Source organism: Salvelinus fontinalis, chromosome 4 (genome assembly GCF_029448725.1).
Source record: "Salvelinus fontinalis isolate EN_2023a chromosome 4, ASM2944872v1, whole genome shotgun sequence".
Taxonomy (NCBI): Eukaryota; Metazoa; Chordata; class Actinopteri; order Salmoniformes; family Salmonidae; genus Salvelinus; species Salvelinus fontinalis.
Genome location: NC_074668.1, coordinates 16178831 through 16197219, shown reverse-complemented (window position 1 = coordinate 16197219; position 18389 = coordinate 16178831).

The following is an 18389-nucleotide window of genomic DNA, read 5'->3' as shown; positions in this document are numbered from 1 at the left end:
GTTGGAGGCTATTTTGTAAATGACATCGCCGAAGTCGAGGATCGGTAGGATAGTCAGTTTTACGAGGATATGTTTTGCAGCATGAGTGAAGGATGCTTTGTTGCGAAATAGGAAGCTTATTCTAGATTTAATTTTTGATTGGAGATGGTTAATGTGAGTCTGGAAGGAGAGTTTAGTCTAACCAGACACCTAGGTATTTGTAGTTGTCCACATATTCTAAGTCAGAACCGTCCAGAGTAGTGATGCTAGATGGGCGGGTGGGTGCGGGCAGCGATCGGTTGAAGAGCATGCATTTAGTTTTACTAGCGTTTAAGAGCAGTTGGAGGCCACAGAAGGAGTGTTGTATGGCGTTGAAGCTCGTCTGGAGGTTTGTTAACACAGTGTCCAAAAAAGGGCCAGAAGTATACAGAATGGTGTTGTCTGCATAGAGGTGGATCAGAGAATCACCAGCAGCAAGAGCAACATCATTGATGTATACAGTGAAAAAAGTCAGACCAAAAATTGAACCTTGTGGCACCCCCATGGAGACTGCCAGAGGTCCGGACAACAGGCCCTCCAATTTGACACACTGAACTCTATCTGAGAAGTAGTTGGTGAACCAGGCGAGGCAGTCATTTGAGAAACCAAGGCTGTTGAGTCTGCCGATAAGAATGCGGTGATTGATGAAGACGGCTGCACAATATTGTCTTTTATCGATGGCGGTTATGATATTGTTTAGGACCTTGAGCGTGGCTGAGGTGCACCCATGACCCACTCGGGAACCAGATTGCATAGCGGAGAAGGTACGGTGGGAATCGAAATGGTCGGTGATCTGTATGTTAACTTGGCTTTCGAAGACTGTAGAAAGGCAGGGTAGGATAGATATATGAGAGAGAGAGTGAGAGAGAGAGAATCTTTCAAAATATATAGATTTAGAGTTAGATAAACTTAGATTATTTTGTCAGGAACATATACAGGATGCTACCTTTAACAACATAACCTTCACTCCAAATCAAAACTTACAACCTGATTTTGGACGGAATTACGGAATCACCTGGAAGGTTTACAATTACCAAAGATTATTATTCCAACGCTATACTGCAAATGCTCTGGAAAACAACAGAAACCTGAAAACACCATCCAACCTGGAACTGAGTGAGTAATGTTTAGTCTGAAGCTGTATTTTATTTCCAAACGCCAAGAAGAAAAATCATTACATTATAAGGACTGAATCCTAAATTAAGGCTGCCAAGCTTGATACAACTTCAATTAGCACTGACGTGTCAAGTGAGAGGTGTCAAATACCGTTAGCCCAACAATGGCAGGAAAGTCGCAGTCTACTCCAAACAAATGGAGAGGCCTTAGAAGCTGCCTCCCGCTGTTCAGAGGTAATTCAAATACAGCACCTCGTGTATGTAAAGAATTATAAGGCAAGAAAATATCACAAAATGAAGCTCCTTATGGAAAATCAAGACACACTTTTTGCTGACTATTATAAAAATGGGAACATCAGCAACCTCATCTTCCACACAAACCATCCCCTGGCATGGCACAGTGCTATATTAGCACACTACCCCTCTGTTAAAAGGGGGGGGGGGGGGTGTTAACAAGGGGTGGAAACTCAGGACACTAGACACCAAGGACTCTGAGTCAGCTAATATAAATCTCTATAAGTCTGGAACAGTATTTGTTCAGAGCAACCCCGGTTTCAGCTGACTTTCACCTAATCAAAGAATTAGCCCAGCAGGAGACGCTCTCCCTTGAGAAAGATACCCCCACCCCAAGCGGGTCAGACCAGACCTCTTCATTATATAACCCCGCAGACGAGCAACCCCAAGCGGAAAGTCAATCTCCCAGCACAGAGTACTACCCCCTCATTGAAATGAAGGATACATTTACCCAGCTGGAGGTAAGTCAGGTAGAGCTGGAACAGCAGGTGATTACACTCCAGTCAGCACAGACCCTGACAACAGTCCAGCACAATAACACCCCCTTAACCAGACCCGGAGAGCTGGAGGTGGAGAGGGACATATCTGCACTCTGGACTGTGATGAGACAACTTCAACAATATAAAAAGCAAGAGCAGGAGAAGAACCGACCACGAGAGGAGAGAATCAGACTGCTGGAGAAGAGAGTGAGGGAGATGGCATGTGACAGAGAACAACCCACTAGAGAGGTGGCCACCTCCGCAGAGAAGCTAGCAGAACAGCCCACCTCAGCTCCCGACAAAAGTCTCAACACCACAGCAGAACAGTCCACACCAGACCCTGACCATAGCGTCGACATCACAGCAGAACAGACAAACGAAGAACCCCAAGCCCAGGGTTGCCCCCCCTGTCAGCCACCCTGATAGCCCTCCTGACAACCCCACACCCACTGAGCACACACACAAGACACAGATTGTACTCCTTATGGACTCAAATGGGAAATATATACAAGAAAACAACTTTTTGCCAAACACAGTGTGTCTAAACTCTGATGTCCAAACACCCAGCGCGCCCTAGACCTGTCTGAGGACCAACTAGGTTCACCTAGTCACATAATAATACACACAGGCACAAATGACCTGAGAACACAGCAGGAAATGGTGGCCACAGCACTGAAGGGAGTGATTGAAAAAGCTTCTTCTACTTTCCCCAATGCACAGGTGGTTATCTCCACCCTGCTACCACGAAAAGACTTCCACCCTGCTACCATACAGTGGGTAAACGCAAGTATTTCCCATGACTGTGCCTCAAAACCAAATATTTTCCTGGCCCACCACTCCACCACTCCACCCTTGACTTGAACTGCCTCTATGACCAGGTCCACCTATACAAGGCAGCAGTGCCCACCTTCACCCGGACTCTAAAGGACATTGCTCTCAAACGCAGTCCCAACACTTCACACAGGAGCAACAGATCAATAGATACCCCGAACAGACCAGCGAGACACTCTCCCAGACCTGTGGGACCCCTCCCCCTGGACCTACACATAGAGGACCCATGCTGAGAGGACCTACATCCAGACCACAACACCACCAGCCACATACACACCCCCACCCCAGCCAATCAACACCCCCTCAAGTCAACCATGCCCACACCCCATTTAGGCCCCCTCAGATCAGACCTATGCCTCTCCCCCGCAAAGAGGACATCAACATGGAAGTCACACATACAGTTGAAGTCGGAAGTTTACATACACGTTAGCCAAATACATTTAAACTCAGTTTTTCACAATTCCTGACATTTAATCCAAGTAAAATTTCTCTGTTTTAGGTCAGTTAGGATCACCACTTATTTTAAGAATGTGAAATGTCAGAATAATAGTAGAGAGAATTATTTATTTCAGCTTTTATTTCTTTCATCACTTTCCCAGTGGGTCAGAAGTTAACATACACTCAATTAGTATTTGGTAGCATTGCCTTTAAATTGTTTAACTTGGGTCAAACATTTCAGGTGGCCTTCCACAAGCTTCCCACAATAAGCTTGGCCCTCCTGACAGAGCTGGTGTAACTGAGTCAGGTTTGTAGGCCTCCTTGGTCGCACACGCATTTTCAGTTCTGCCCACACATTTTCTATAGGATTGAGGTCAGGGCTTTGTGATGGCCACTCCAATACCTTGACTTTGTTATCCTTAAGCCATTGTGCCACAACTTTGGAAGTATGCTTGGGGTCATTGTCCATTTGGAAGACCCATTAGCGACCAAGCTTTAACTTCTTGACTTATGTCTTGAGATGTTGCTTCAATATAGCCACATAATTTTCCTGCCTCATGATGCCATCTATTTTGTGAAGTGCACCAGTCCATCCTGCAGCAAAGCACCCCCACAACATGATGCTGCCACCCTCGTGCTTCACGGTTGGGATGGTGTTCTTCGGCTTGCAAGCCTCCTCCTTTTTCCTCCAAACATAATGATGGTCATTATGGCCAAACAGTTCTATTTTTGTTTCATCAGACCAGAGGACATTTCTCCAAATAGTACGATCTTTGTCCCCATGTACAGTTGCAAACCGTAGTCTGGCTTTTTTATGACGGTTTTGGAGCAGTGGCTTCTTCCTTGCTGAGCGGCCTTACAGGTTATGTCGATATACTGACTCTACCTGTTTCTTCCAACATCTTCACAAGGTCCTTTGCTGTTGTTCTGGGATTGATTTGCACTTTTCGCACCAAAGTACGTTCATCTCTAGGAGACAGAACGCGTCTCCTTCGTGAGCGGTTTGACGGCTGCGTGGTCCCATGGTGTTAATACTTGCGTACTATTGTTTGTACAGATGAACGTGGTACCTTCAGGTGTTTGGAAATTGCTCCCAAGGATGAACCAGACTTGTGGAGGTCTTGGCTGATTTCTTTTGATTTTCCCATGATGTCAAGCAAAGAGGCACTGAGTTTGAAGGTAGGCCTTGAAATACATCCACAGGTACACCTCCATTTGACTCAAATTATGTCAATTAGCCTATCAGATAAAGGCACAGTCAACTTAGTGTATGTAAACTTCTGACCCACTGGAATTGTGATACAGTGAATTATAAGTGAAATAATTTGTCTGTAAACAATTGTTGGAAAAATGACTTGTGTCATGAACAAAGTAGATGTCCTAACTGACTTGCCAAAACTATAGTTTGTTAACAAGAAATTTGTGGAGTGGCTGAAAAACAAGATTTAAGAAGAGAGGGAGAAGAGTCCCCTAAGCAAGCTGGTCCTGGGGCTCTGTTCACAAACACAAACACACCCCACAGAGCCCCAGGACAGCAACACAATTAGACCCAACCAAGTCATGAGAAAACAAAAAGATATTACTTGACACATTGGAAAGAATTAACAAAAAAACTGAAAACTAGAATGCTATTTGGCCCTAAACATAGAGTACACAGTGGCAGAATACCTGACCACTGTGACTGACCTAAACTTAAGGAAAGCTTTGACTATGTACAGACTCAGTGAGCATAGCCTTGTTATTGAGAAAGGCCGCCGTAGGCAGACCTGGCTCTCAAGAGAAGACAGGCCATGTGCACACTGCCCACAAAATGAGGTGGAAACTGAGCTGCACTTCGTAACCTCCTACCCAATGTATTAGAGACACATATTTCCTTCAGATTCACAAAGAATTTGAAAACAAACCCGCTTTTGATGAACTCCCATATCTACTGGGTGAAACACCACAGTGTGCCATCACAGCAGCAAGGTCAACCAGTGAAGAACAAACAGCATTGTAAATACAACCCATATTTATGTTTATTTATTTTCTCTTTTGTACTTAAACCATTTGTACATCGTTACAACACTGTATATATACATAATATGACATTTGTAATGTCTTTATTCTTTTGGAACTTCTGTGAGTGTAATGTTTACTGTTCATTTTTATTGTTTTTTTTTCACTTTTGTATATTATCTATTTCACTTGCTTTGGCAATGTTAATATATGTTTCCCATGCCAATAAAATTCCTTGAATTTAATTGAGAGACGTTATTGACTGTGTTTTTAATCATGATGCATGTTTTAGTATAGGAAATAGGAGAGAAAATATAAATATGACATATTATTATGGGTTTAGTGGAGTATGCAGCTCATGTCATTTCATATTTAAAGTAAAAACAGTCCCCTACATTTTCAAACAGTGCAACTGAATATTAGGAAGGTGTTCTTAATGTTTTATACACTAAGTGTATGTACACATCTACCTCAATTACCTTGTACCCCTGCTCATCAACTCAACTCGGTACTGGTACCTGGTGTATGTAGCCAAGTTATCGTTACTCATTGTGTATTTGTTATTCATTTTATTATTAGTTGTATATTATTTCTCTATTTTCTTTCTCTTTACATTGTTGGAAAGGGCCCGTAAGTAAGCATTTCACTGTTAGCCTAAACCTGTTGTTTACGAAGCATGTGACAAATACTATTTGATTTGATTTGAAATCAGCAGGAAATCTGTCAGATCAATCAAGTCCATTCTTGCAGGATAGTTGGGCAGGGATGCACTACCTCTGCTCAGGGAAACTGATATATCCTATAGCCTATTATGTCCATTTGACAAAGGCAACTCTATACCACAAGCTGAGAATATTCCTTTTGTATATATCCATGTTGTTCAGTGGACATTGGTGGCCACTAGATGGCCATCTATCTCTATCATCAACTAGTTGCTCAACAACGTGATCTAATTGATGCACAGGAGCAGGTGAGTTTCCTTCTATAACATTTTTTCTTAATGTATCTTATTGAACCAGGAAAGTTGCATCAAAATTGACATCTCTTTAAGTGGACTACCTATCTGATCTTTGAGATTTGAGTTAAGACAAAAGGATTATTTGATGGTTGAGCTGAGGGTGAGAAAGTTTTCCATTGAGACAGCACACATCTTTGATGTTTATGTTTGTTGGAGTGTGTAAAAAACATTGAGAGCCACACTAACTGCCAGAGCGCCGGCGGGACACACACACGCACGCACGCACACACACACACACACACAGACACACACACTTTCCTTTTTCAATGATTAATATTACAATACCTATTCAAACTCTGCTGTTTCTGAGTATTCTTTCCCATGCGTTTTGTTTACCTTATATTTATGCTGTGACGATCACAACTACAATTTGGTATACGGGTTCTGAATAACATTCCTACATACTGTAGAGAAGGCTTATTTAATAAATGTATTGATCTGTTTTAGAGGGAGGTACTGTATCTGCAATGGGGTGTAGTTGCTAATTAGGTTCTACCTCTGGCAATGAGTTATTGGACGGGGTGAAACACAAAACCTAAAGACCCAGACATCAATGTGGTTTTACCATGGCTCAAAGCCATCTCATCACTAAAACTACAACAACAGTATCACAATTTGTTTGGGACCCCAGGAGGTTTGCTAAGATATTAGTAATTCATTATTCATTAAAAAAAAAAGGTTTTCAGTTGCAGATCTGTATGCTGTTTTCCTTATTTTTTTATTAAAACCCCCCTGGTTGCCTTAAAGTCTATGGGCATCTAGTTAACAGCAAATAGGACAAAACAAACAATACCCAGCGTTGAGCGAGTGGTCCAATTCATTAACAGCTTCACTAATAGCTCTATGAATAACAAACACACTATCCTCCCCTCTCCAAGGAACCCATACAGACGGCATCAGGAGCTCAGTATGGGCTGCATGTGTTCAGCTGAAATATAAATTATAGTATACTCAGTCTATGCACTTTTCACTGCCTCAGTGTATTTATTATCAAAGACCAAATTTACATTACTGAGAGGGAGGGAGAGAGGGGGGGGGGGGGGGGATGAGGGGGTGTAGAAGGTAGATGAAGGCATGCATTTTTGAATTCATGAAAAGTGAGAATCATGCTTTTCCATTTTGTGTGGGGTAAAAATGTGACATGCAGAGCAATCTGTCCAGTAAGACTTCCTAAGTCAACACCTTCTGACAGGCCATGTTAAATGTATACCCAACCCACTACACCACTGGTGCAACAACGGTGTGTTTGCGGCTTTACACAAACATAACTCGAGGATACCACACCCATTTCAATCAAATCAATCAATCACATGTATTTATAAAGCCATTTTTACATCAGCAGATGTCACAAAGTGCTATACAGAAACTCAGCTTAAACTCCCAAACAGCAAGCAATGAAGATGTAGAAGCACGGTGGCAAATTATAAAAGTATATGGCCGGGACAAGGTAGCACGTCAGGTGAACAGGTCAGGGTTCCATGGCAGCAGGCAGAACAGTTGACACGAGCAGCAGCACGACCAGGTGGACTGAGGACAGCCAAGAGTCACCAGGCCAGGTACTCCAGAGGCATGGTCCTAGGGCTAAGGTCCTCCGGGAGGGAGAGAGAGAGAATTAGCGGGAGCATACTTAAATTCACACAGGACACCAGATAAGACAGTCTGACCTTAGCCCCCCAATACATAGACTATTGCAGCTACTGGAGGCTGAGACAGGAGGGGTCGGGTGACACTGTTCAACAATACCCCTGGACAGGGCCAACCAGGCAGGAGATAACCCCGCCCACTTTGCCAACGCATAGCCCCCACACCACTAGAGGGATATCAACAGACCACCAACTTACTACCCTGAGACAAGGCTGAGTATATCCCACAAAGATCTCCTCCACCGCACGAGGGGGCACAAAACCCAGACAGGAAGATCATGTCAGTGACTCAACCCACTCAAGTGATGCACCTCTCCTGGGGATGGCATGGAAGAGCACTAGTAAGCCAGTGACTCAGCCCCCGTAATAGGGTCAGAGGCAAAGAATCCCAGTGGAGAGAGGTAAGCCAGTCAGGCAGAGATAGCAAGGGTGGTTCGTTGCTCCAGTGCCTTGCCGTTCACCTTCGCACCCTTGGTCCAGACTACACGTAATCATAGGACCTACTGAAGAGATGATCTTCAGTAAAGACTTAAAGGTTGAGACCGAGTCTCTCACATGGATAAGTAGACCATTCTATAAAAATGGAGCTCTATAGGAGCAAGCCCTGCCTCCAGCTGCTTGCTTAGAAATTCTAGGGACAATAATGAGGCCTGCATCTTGTAATCGTAGCGTACGTGTTGGTATGTACAACAGGACCAAATCAGAAAGATAGGTTGGAGCAAGCCCATTTAATACTTTGTAGGTTTGTAGTAAAACCTTGAAATCAGCCCTAGCCTAAACAGGAACAGAGGCTAGCACTGGAGTAATATGATCAAATTTGATTCTAGCAGCCTAACTGAAGTTTATTTAGTGCTTTATCTGGGTAGCCAGAGAGTATAGCATTTCAGCAGTCTAATCTAGAAGTAACAAAAGCATTGATTAGCTTTTCTGCCTAATTTTTTGAAAAAAGTTTAACATTTTTGCAATGTTACGTAGATGGAAAAATGCTGTCCATTAAAAATGGTTGATATGTTCATCAAAAGAGAGATCAGGGTCCAGAGTAACCCAGAGGTCCTTCACAGTTTTATTTGAGACAACTGTACAACCGTCAAGATTAATTGTCAGATCCAACAGCAGATCTCTTTGTTTCTTGGGACCTACAACTTTTGTCAGAGTTTAAAAGTAAAAAATGTGCCGCCATCCACTTCCTTATGTCTGAAACACAGGCTTCCAGGGTAGACAACTTTGGGGCTTCACCATGTTTCATCAAAATGTATAGCTGTGTGTCGTCCCCATAGCAGTGAAAGTTGACATTGTGTTTCCGAATGACATCACCAAGAGGTAGAATATATAGTGAAAACTATAGTGGTCCTAAAATGGAACCTTGAGGAACACCGAAAGTTACAATTGATTTGTCAGAGGACAAACCATTCACCTACTCTGCATCTCACAAAGACACGGCGGTAGGAACCAAAAATCTAAAAAATGTCAGATTTCCACCGGTCTAATGTCCATTGCTCATGTTTCTTGGCCCAAGCAAGTCTCTTCTTCTTATTGGTGTCCTTTAGTAGTGTTTTCTTTGCAGCATTTTGACCATGAAGGCCTGACTCACGCAGTCTCCTCTGAAAAGCTGATGTTGAGATATGTTTGTTACTTGAACTCTGTGAAGCATTTATTTGGGCCTTGAATGAGTTGGTGTATCCAAACTTTTGACTGGTATTGTACATTGACACATTACCCGCCAATATCCTCTGTCATACCACATGAATGATCTCAGTTGGAACATTTAGGCTGTGGTTACTATATTCAAGTTGTTCTTTGGAAAAGTGACATCAACGACAGTAACTATAGGAACTGTGCTCTAATCTGCATTTTAAATGGAAGAGGTTTGAAAAAGATGCCCACTCTTCCAACCTTGGCAAAGGTCACCTCCAGCACTGAAGTGGGACTATGGCTGTCAAAGTACATAGACAGCTTGGCCAAACCACTCATCCATCACGAGCAACCACGTCTACTTTGCACACCCAGATAACAGGGGAATTAAGAACAAGTCCAGAGATCAATACATTATTTAAGAGGCAGCATGCAGATTGGTGATAAAAATGTATGAGTATCCTCCACCCCTCCCCATCCCCCCACCTCTCTCTCTCATTCTCTATCTCACTCTCTCTTACCCATCTCTCTTTCTGCCCCTCTCCCCCCTCTCTCTTTTCTTCCTCTCTCTTTCTCCCTCTCCCGGTCTCTCGAGTTCTCTCACACACACTTCTGTGTGCACATGGTGATTGCTTACAAAATTCACTAAAATGTAAAATCCCCCCCAGGCCTGAGAGATGCTCCGTTCCCATCTATTATTGACACAGACCTTGACAAGTCTTCCATGAAAGAGCAGAGGAAGGAAGAAGATCTCATCTCAGGCACCTGTCAGCGGGGTCACGCTGTTATATTTCAGGTGACAGGCCCTGTGATTCAATAAAAACGTATTGATGGTGAGCTACTATCCCATCCACATCTCTGCTCTGACCCCCAACACGCACGCCGACACGCACACAGACACGCGCACGCACACCTTTAAAATATAGCAATATTGTATAACAGTGCAGACAATTTTACAAGGTTTTAATTCCTCTGTTTGCTGGTCCATTCCCAATACTATTCTTTGAGTCTCTTACCCTAGCTTGATGCTTCAGTCTGTATGCACTTTGACTGTGTACCCTTGATGAAATGCAGTCTATCCTGGAACAAGAAGAACACATCCCTCATTACTGTAGTCTGCAGGAAGGACGTGCAGCGATAGTCTCTCTGTGACCTTGGCCAAGCACACAGCAGTGGCCACGGTCCTAAACAGGCTTTTCCCCCGAGGTAAAGGAAAAGACAAAAGACAGTATGCTTAAAGAGTGATTACATGGGATCTGATAGGGGAAGCTGAGCGGGTCTTTTCAGAGATGCAGGAGAAAGACAGAAGCAGTTGGACAGGGCCAGGGGAGTAACACATCTGCAATACATGGCGTTTAGACCAAGCAATGTGGAGCAGGACAGAGGCGTGGTGTTTAAAGCCAGCTCTTTAACTTTCTGGCTCCTGATAAATTGAGGATAATGAAGATCTTGGAGAAGTGGCCCCTCAAAGATCCATTATTTATCCATGTCCATATTACAAGCAGAATGTATCGCTACACTAAGAAAATAAAAACATCTTACATCACACATCACACATCACACATCCTTAAGATTGGTGCACTGGTAGAGCAGACTTATTTTAAGAGTCAAGTGCTCGATGAGACATGATCTGATGAGAGGTGAGGGATGTCTCTACAGTAAAGCAGTGGCAGCTGGTGATTTAAAAAGTTGAGGAGGATGATGGAGACACTGATGCAACAAGGAATAAAGGAGCTATTTAGAGTCTGAAATTTCATGGGGTTTCTGTTGCTTGGCCAATTCTCTCAGCAGTAGTTAATAAAACATAATCATTAATATACTACTTGGGACAACATAAGAACAGAGATATTTGAAGTGTATGCTACTTGCAGTAATGCCCAGGCATACATGGCTGACAAAGTGTGCACTCATAGTCATAGAATTATCTGAATTGGACACAATTTACTATTTTGGAAACCTTATTTTGAGTTTAATTATTATTATTATTATGTATTATTACATTTTTTACTCAAAGGATTATTTCCAGAGAAATGCTTGGGAATATTTCACAATATAATTTCAAATGCCCCAAACTACCTTTGGCGGTTTATGGCAGGAGTACTGATGTTAAAAAAAATACAGTATTTGTATGATGTATCTTTAAAGAAAAACAGCTTGAAAGATATTCAAATAGATTTTCCCATCAAAAGGAATTTCTAATATCCCTCCCTCATTGGAATGCATGGTGTAGTGCGCTCTATTTTCTTTCTGCTTACATATTTAGTGGGAATATGACAGCTAGCATATCGCTCCCAAAGTAACGAGGAAAGCCAGGATAAATATTCAAACATTAATAAAAGAATGATGAAGCATTTTCTTCTAAATTCATCTAGATGCAGTATGTTCTAACATAAACTAAAATAAACTGGGTGGTATCTGATTACAGAAATTAGCAGTGTTGACATTTCTTTCATCGCTGTAGTTTAAGTGGTTTCTTACCTCAAGGTATGAATTGGTAATGATTCAAAGTTATATACTTTTTTTTGTAAGATGAAATTATTTTAAAGTAGTGCTTAATGAGGGGCTCCCGAGTGGCTCAACAGTCTAAGGCATTGCATCTCAGTGCTAGAGGCGTCACTACTTTTATTTGATTTGATTTATTTCACCTTTTTTAACCAGGTAGGCAAGTTGAGAACAAGTTCTCAGTTACAACTGCGACCTGGCCAAGATAAAGCAAAGCAGTGCGACACAAACAACAACGCAGACCCTGGTTTGATTTCAGGCTGTATCACAACCGGACGTGATTGTGAGTCCCATAAGGCGGCGCACAACTGGCCAAGCGTCGTCTGGGTTTGGGTTTGGCCAGGGTAGGTTGTCATTGTAAATAAGAATTTGTTCTTAACTGACTTGCCTAGTTAAATAATGGTTAAATATTATTATTTTTTAAATGATGCTCAAACCTTCAGGACATCAAAACTTCCTTGACAAATAGTATTCCACATTCCATGGTTATCTTGCTCCTCTTTGAATAGAGGTCAATCCACTTCCTTTGTGAACAAGTACATACATTAGGTTAGTATTCTGGTCATACACTTCCTCCACTCTAAGTAGGGGCCTTCAAACAGCAGATAAATCTAAAATCAAACGCATTGAAGAATCATTTAAGAACGGCCCCTGGAGTGATCTGCTTATCTCTAATGAAGGTTAGACTTTCATGCAAATTAAAGAAGCTATGCTCCTGTTAGAGAAGCTAGATCAGAAATACATCTACACGTTTCCAGCTGAGTTCAAATTGTAGAATTCAACAGTGTAAAAGTGCACGTTTGTAATTGGTTGCCCATCTGTTGTATGGTAATTAGCTGCCTCTTATTACTGACCCTCTTTGTATAATGACAGTATATAGTAAAATGATAGTAATACAACAATGTTGAATGATAATTAACTGCTACATCCAAACAAGGGTGTGATCATGTGATTGTGCTTTACATTCGATTTGTTTCAGAAACAGAAAGCATTCGTTGATTGAAATTGTGTCTGTATACCAAATCCAAATCCAATAGCAAATAAAAAATGAATACTGCATATTACATCCCGGTATACAAGGTTTTATGAACAAACTTAATGTCATAATCGGTAGTCACCTCTTACTAGATTATATATTTAATCATTTTGATTTGCTCATAAATTAAACATTGCAATTTCTTGGTGAACATGCTCTCTTAGAAGTTGACACGAATCACAGAGAAATCAAATCTCTGGTCTGTCACTGAGAAAAAAGATAATCCAGCGAAAAAGTTATAGAATTTGATAATGAGCCTCAAATAAACATTAAATGCATTATTAATTTTGAGTGAAGGTCATATGTGATCGTGCTCAACTAATACGATTTCACCAAGTACAATTATTTAATTCCATGAACTCTATCAGACCATTTAGCATCCCATCATATCCTTTCCATTAGGATGAGAGGGGGCAGAGTAGGGTAAAGCACGGCTACCATGCCCATTGAAACTGTATACATTAGGTGCATGTTATCTTTGAAGTAGGGAGATCAGAAGTGACATGCACCAATTAAGCAATGGCCAAATCCAATCTTTGAATACAGAGTGCATTCGGAAAGTATTCAGACCCCTTGACTTTTTCCACATTTTGTTACGTTACAGTCTTACTCTAAAATGTATAAAATCATTTTTCTCCATTATCGATCGACACACAACTCAGCACTTTCTTAAAGCTCCTTTGGCAGCGATTACAGCCTTGAGACTTCTTGGGTATGACACTACAAGCTTGGCACACATGTATTTGGGGAGTTTCTCCCATTCTTCTCTGCAGATCTTCTCAAGCTCTGTCAGGTTGGATGGGGAGCGTCACTGCACAGCTATTTTCAGGTCTCTCCAGAGATGTTAGATCGAGTTCAAGTCCAGGTTATGACTGGACCACTCAAGGACATTCAGAGACTTGTCCCGAAGCCACTCCAGGGTTGTCTTGGCTGTGTGCTTAGGGTCATTGTCCTGTTGGAAGGTGAACTTACGCCCCAGTCTAAAGTCCTGAGCACTCCAGAGCAGGTTTTCATCAAGGATCTCTCTGTACTTTGCTCCGTTCATCTTTCCCTCGATTCTGACTAGTCTCCCAGTCCCTGTCGCTGAAAAACATCCACACAGCATGATGCTGCCACCACCATGCTTCACCGTAGGTATGGTGCCGGGTTACCTCCAGATGTGATGCTTGAGTCTTGGTTAAGACTCAAGTTAAGTCTTGGTTTCATCAGACAAGAGAATCTTGTTTCTCATGGTCTGAGAGTCCTTTAGGTGCCTTTTGGCAAACTCCAAGCAGGCTGTCATGTGCTTTTTACTGAGGAGTGGTTTCTTTCTGCCCAGTCTACTATAAAGGTCTGATTGGTGGAGTGCTGCAAGATGGTTGTTCTATGGAAGGTTCTCCCATCTCCACAGAGGGACTCTGGAGCTCTGTCAGCGTGACCATCGAGTTCTTGGTCACTTCCCTGACAAAGTCCCTTCTCCCCTGATTGCTCAGTTTGGTCGGGTGGCCAGCTCTAGGAAGCGTTTTGGTGGTTCCAAACTTCTTCCATTTAGGAATGATGGAGGCTACTGTGTTCATGGGGACCTTCAATGCTGCATAAATGTTTTGGTACCCTTCCCCAGATCTGTGCCTCGACACAATCCTGTCTCTGAGCTCTACGGACGATTCCTTAGATCTCATGACTTGGTTTTTGCTCTGACATGCACTGTCCTTATATAGACAGGTGTGTGCTTTTCCAAATCATGTCCAGTCAATTGAATTTACCACAGGTGGACTCCAATCAAGTTGTAGAAACATCTCAAATATGATCAATGGAAACAGGATGCACCTGTGCTCAATTTTCTCAAAGCAAAGGGTTTGAATACTTATGTAAAGGTATTTCTGTTTTTTATTTTTAATAGATTTGCAAAAAATTATTAAAACCTGTTTTTACTTAGTCATTATGGGGTACTGTGTGTAGATTGATGAGAAAAAAATCTATATTTGATCAATTTTAGAATAAGGCTGTAACGTAACAAAATGTGGAAAAAATTGAGGGGCCTGAATACCTTCGGAATGCACTGTATATGCAAAAAAAATAACTATATATTTCATACTTTCAGTGTGCAAGTGGAAACATTTGAGGAAGCCTCGGCCCTCAGTTTCAAAAGACATCATGCCCCTGTGATAAGTTTATGTGCTATGGCGTAGGCACTGCATCTGTGGATCTCATCCCCAATCCACACAGATCTGATCTGAGGGTTTATATGTGGCAAGTTTAATGTGAGCTGATCTCCATCTTTTCTGCATGAATGTCTTTGTGTAGAAGAACAGGCTGACTCGACAGACGTTCTCTGCATGTGTTTGAAAAGTCTAACACCCCCCGAGCCCTGCGAGACACAGATGGTCATAGGGATACAGATTAGTCCGGAATGTGGATTGAGCGGCCCTCTCTCCCCAGCTATGATTTAATCCAACAGTGTTACACGATTTCCATTTAAAAAGACAAAGGACGTGTGCAGTATAGTTGCCTGGCAGCCAACGCTGGTTATTCCTCGCTGTTTTTATTTAGGATCTTTCTCCAAGATTAATTCCTCGCCTTCCTTTTCCTGCCTGCCAGTTCAGGGATTAAAGTAAAACATTTTAACAGAGCTGAGCTCTCTGGGAGCAGGCCACGCTGTGGAAAAGATTGAGTAACACCATTCCTCTGAGAGTTTTAATAAAGGACTAATGTATTGCCCCCAAACTATCATCTGCATGTCTGAGAGTAATGCACTTGGCAAACCCAAAAGCACTTGAGAATACATTTTTAATGCCACTGTCTACAGTATATCCCTTGATTTTGCATTATGTAATTTAGTGCCATGGTCAATTTTACCACATGGAAAGTGGTCAATAAAACCTGCTTGAAACCATCAAATAATTTGTAAGTATCATGTATCTCGGATGATTTGATGTCAATTCAACTGTCTATAGTAAAACAAATGATTTACTTTGTTGGAATTGGAAAATTAAAACCTCAAACCCTTTGAAGGAACAAAAATATAGGCCCGGAGTTGGAGGGTGGGTGACTGGGAGGTTTTGAACCTGGGGCCAGTTTCTCATGGCACTGCTAGCTTCCCGGGCTACAGCCGGCTGCAGCATGCATTGATTGGCTGATAAAGCACAAATGTATTAGCCGGCCCTCATTAGCATCCTGTTAGCGATGACCTACACCTACTGAGCCCTACCACGATCTGACTTCAATGGATTAACAAGCAGCACAATTCTGCCAGGGACAGAAAATCAGTTAACACTTGTCAGAGAGCCCAACATCAATACAATTCACACCATTAACCCCCTACGGACCCCACAGTAGCACTTTCAAGCTGCAACTCGGATATAAACATCTATTTTAATATTTGCATTTAATTAAATTATCAATCAGTCTTCTGACCTCAGTGAATTGCTAATCTCCAATCCAGATTTCAAGGTGTGTTTACCACCGGGGACGGTAGCTGCCCTGACTGTGCTGCCTTTAATGCTCTGCCAGGCTATTGATACTGTAGCTGCCCTGACTGTGCTGCCTTTAATGCTCTGCCAGGCTATTGATACTGTAGCTGCCCTGACTGTGCTGCCTTTAATGCTCTGCCAGGCTATTGATACTGTAGCTGCCCTGACGGTGCTGCCTTTAATGCTCTACCAGGCTATTGATACTGTAGCTACCCTGACTGTGCTGCCTTTAATGCTCTACCAGGCTATTGATACTGTAGCTGCCCTGACTGTGCTGCCTTTAATGCTCTGCCAGGCTATTGATACTGTAGCTACCCTGACTGTGCTGCCTTTAATACTCTGCCAGGCTATTGATACTGTAGCTGCCCTGACTGTGCTGCCTTTAATGCTCTGCCAGGCTATTGATACTGTAGCTGCCCTGACTGTGCTGCCTTTAATGCTCTGCCAGGCTATTGATACTGTAGCTGCCCTGACTGTGCTGCCTTTAAGGCTCTGCCAGGCTATTGATACTGTAGCTACCCTGACTGTGCTGCCTTTAATGCTCTACCAGGCTATTGATACTGTAGCTGCCCTGACTGTGCTGCCTTTAATACTCTGCCAGGCTATTGATACTGTAGCTACCCTGACTGTGCTGCCTTTAATGCTCTGCCAGGCTATTGATACTGTAGCTACCCTGACTGTGCTGCCTTTAATGCTCTACCAGGCTATTGATACTGTAGCTGCCCTGACTGTGCTGCCTTTAATACTCTGCCAGGCTATTGATACTGTAGCTACCCTGACTGTGCTGTCTTTAATGCTCTGCCAGGCTACTAATTCACTTTAGTGGCTTCAACCAGCCAGGAAATGCTTGTTCCCAGAAGGAAGAGAATGGGGGAATATATTGCACATTGATTATAATACTTTCTCGATGATATTCTAGTTTCCCTGTTTTGTTTAGTAGGAACTAGGGACAACAAATAGTATTCAATTATCACAATAGGGCCCGATTTCCAATCCTCCAAATCTGTAAACCTATGTGTTTTTGCCGTAGTTTACTGAACTGATAGGGACTCTAATTTAAACACAATTATCAATTAATTAGAAGACTGCTGCCCGGTGTCCACTGAAAACTTTTAGGAATAACGCATTCTTCTTTGAAGCAAATTCAATTCTGTCAAATATCACACTAAAGCACTGTTTCCAAATAAAGAAACTGACATTAGAATGCTGTAATTCAGCATTATGAAAAGTTCAAGCACTTATTCATAACTGTACATTTGCATAGATATATAAAAATTACAGCATTGAAAGAACAATGCCCTGGAGATGATATTTAATTGGATGACTATAATGAATATTTTAATACGTGGGGTTCATCAGGGCAGTACATCTCTCACTGTTTATTGCAAACTTATTATGTGATTAGCCTGTCTAATCATATTGTTGTGCTTTTCTTTTTTCTCTCCCAGTGCTACAACTTAATCATAGGCATAACATTTACACAGTATAACGTTTAAGAACTTCATCATAAAACTATATACTGCATGTCTACAATTACAAACTCGTATTGGTGAGTTCCAACTACCTGACAATGTACCAACGGTATCAATGTTATGGCATGTACATTAGTGAATGTCATTTCATCTGTTTAGCCAAGAAAGTCCCCTCAGTAACAATTCCCACTGTTTTCCAGGGAATCCTGGATTCCATAGAATCAATAAAAACACACAATCACATAAAAGTGAATGTGATTGTAAGACCACCTGCGGCCAACTGCTGGGCTAGATTTGCCTCAGCAGAACTACTGTTGAGTAGCAAATCTTTCCCCTTTCTCTCTAATACTGTGCATCTTGTACTTGACTTTTGTTTCTTTCTGTGAAAGTTTCACCATCTGTTATGGACTGGAATACAGTTCTATTTCTGTCCAGGAGCCAGTAGAGCATCTGATTCAGAGAGC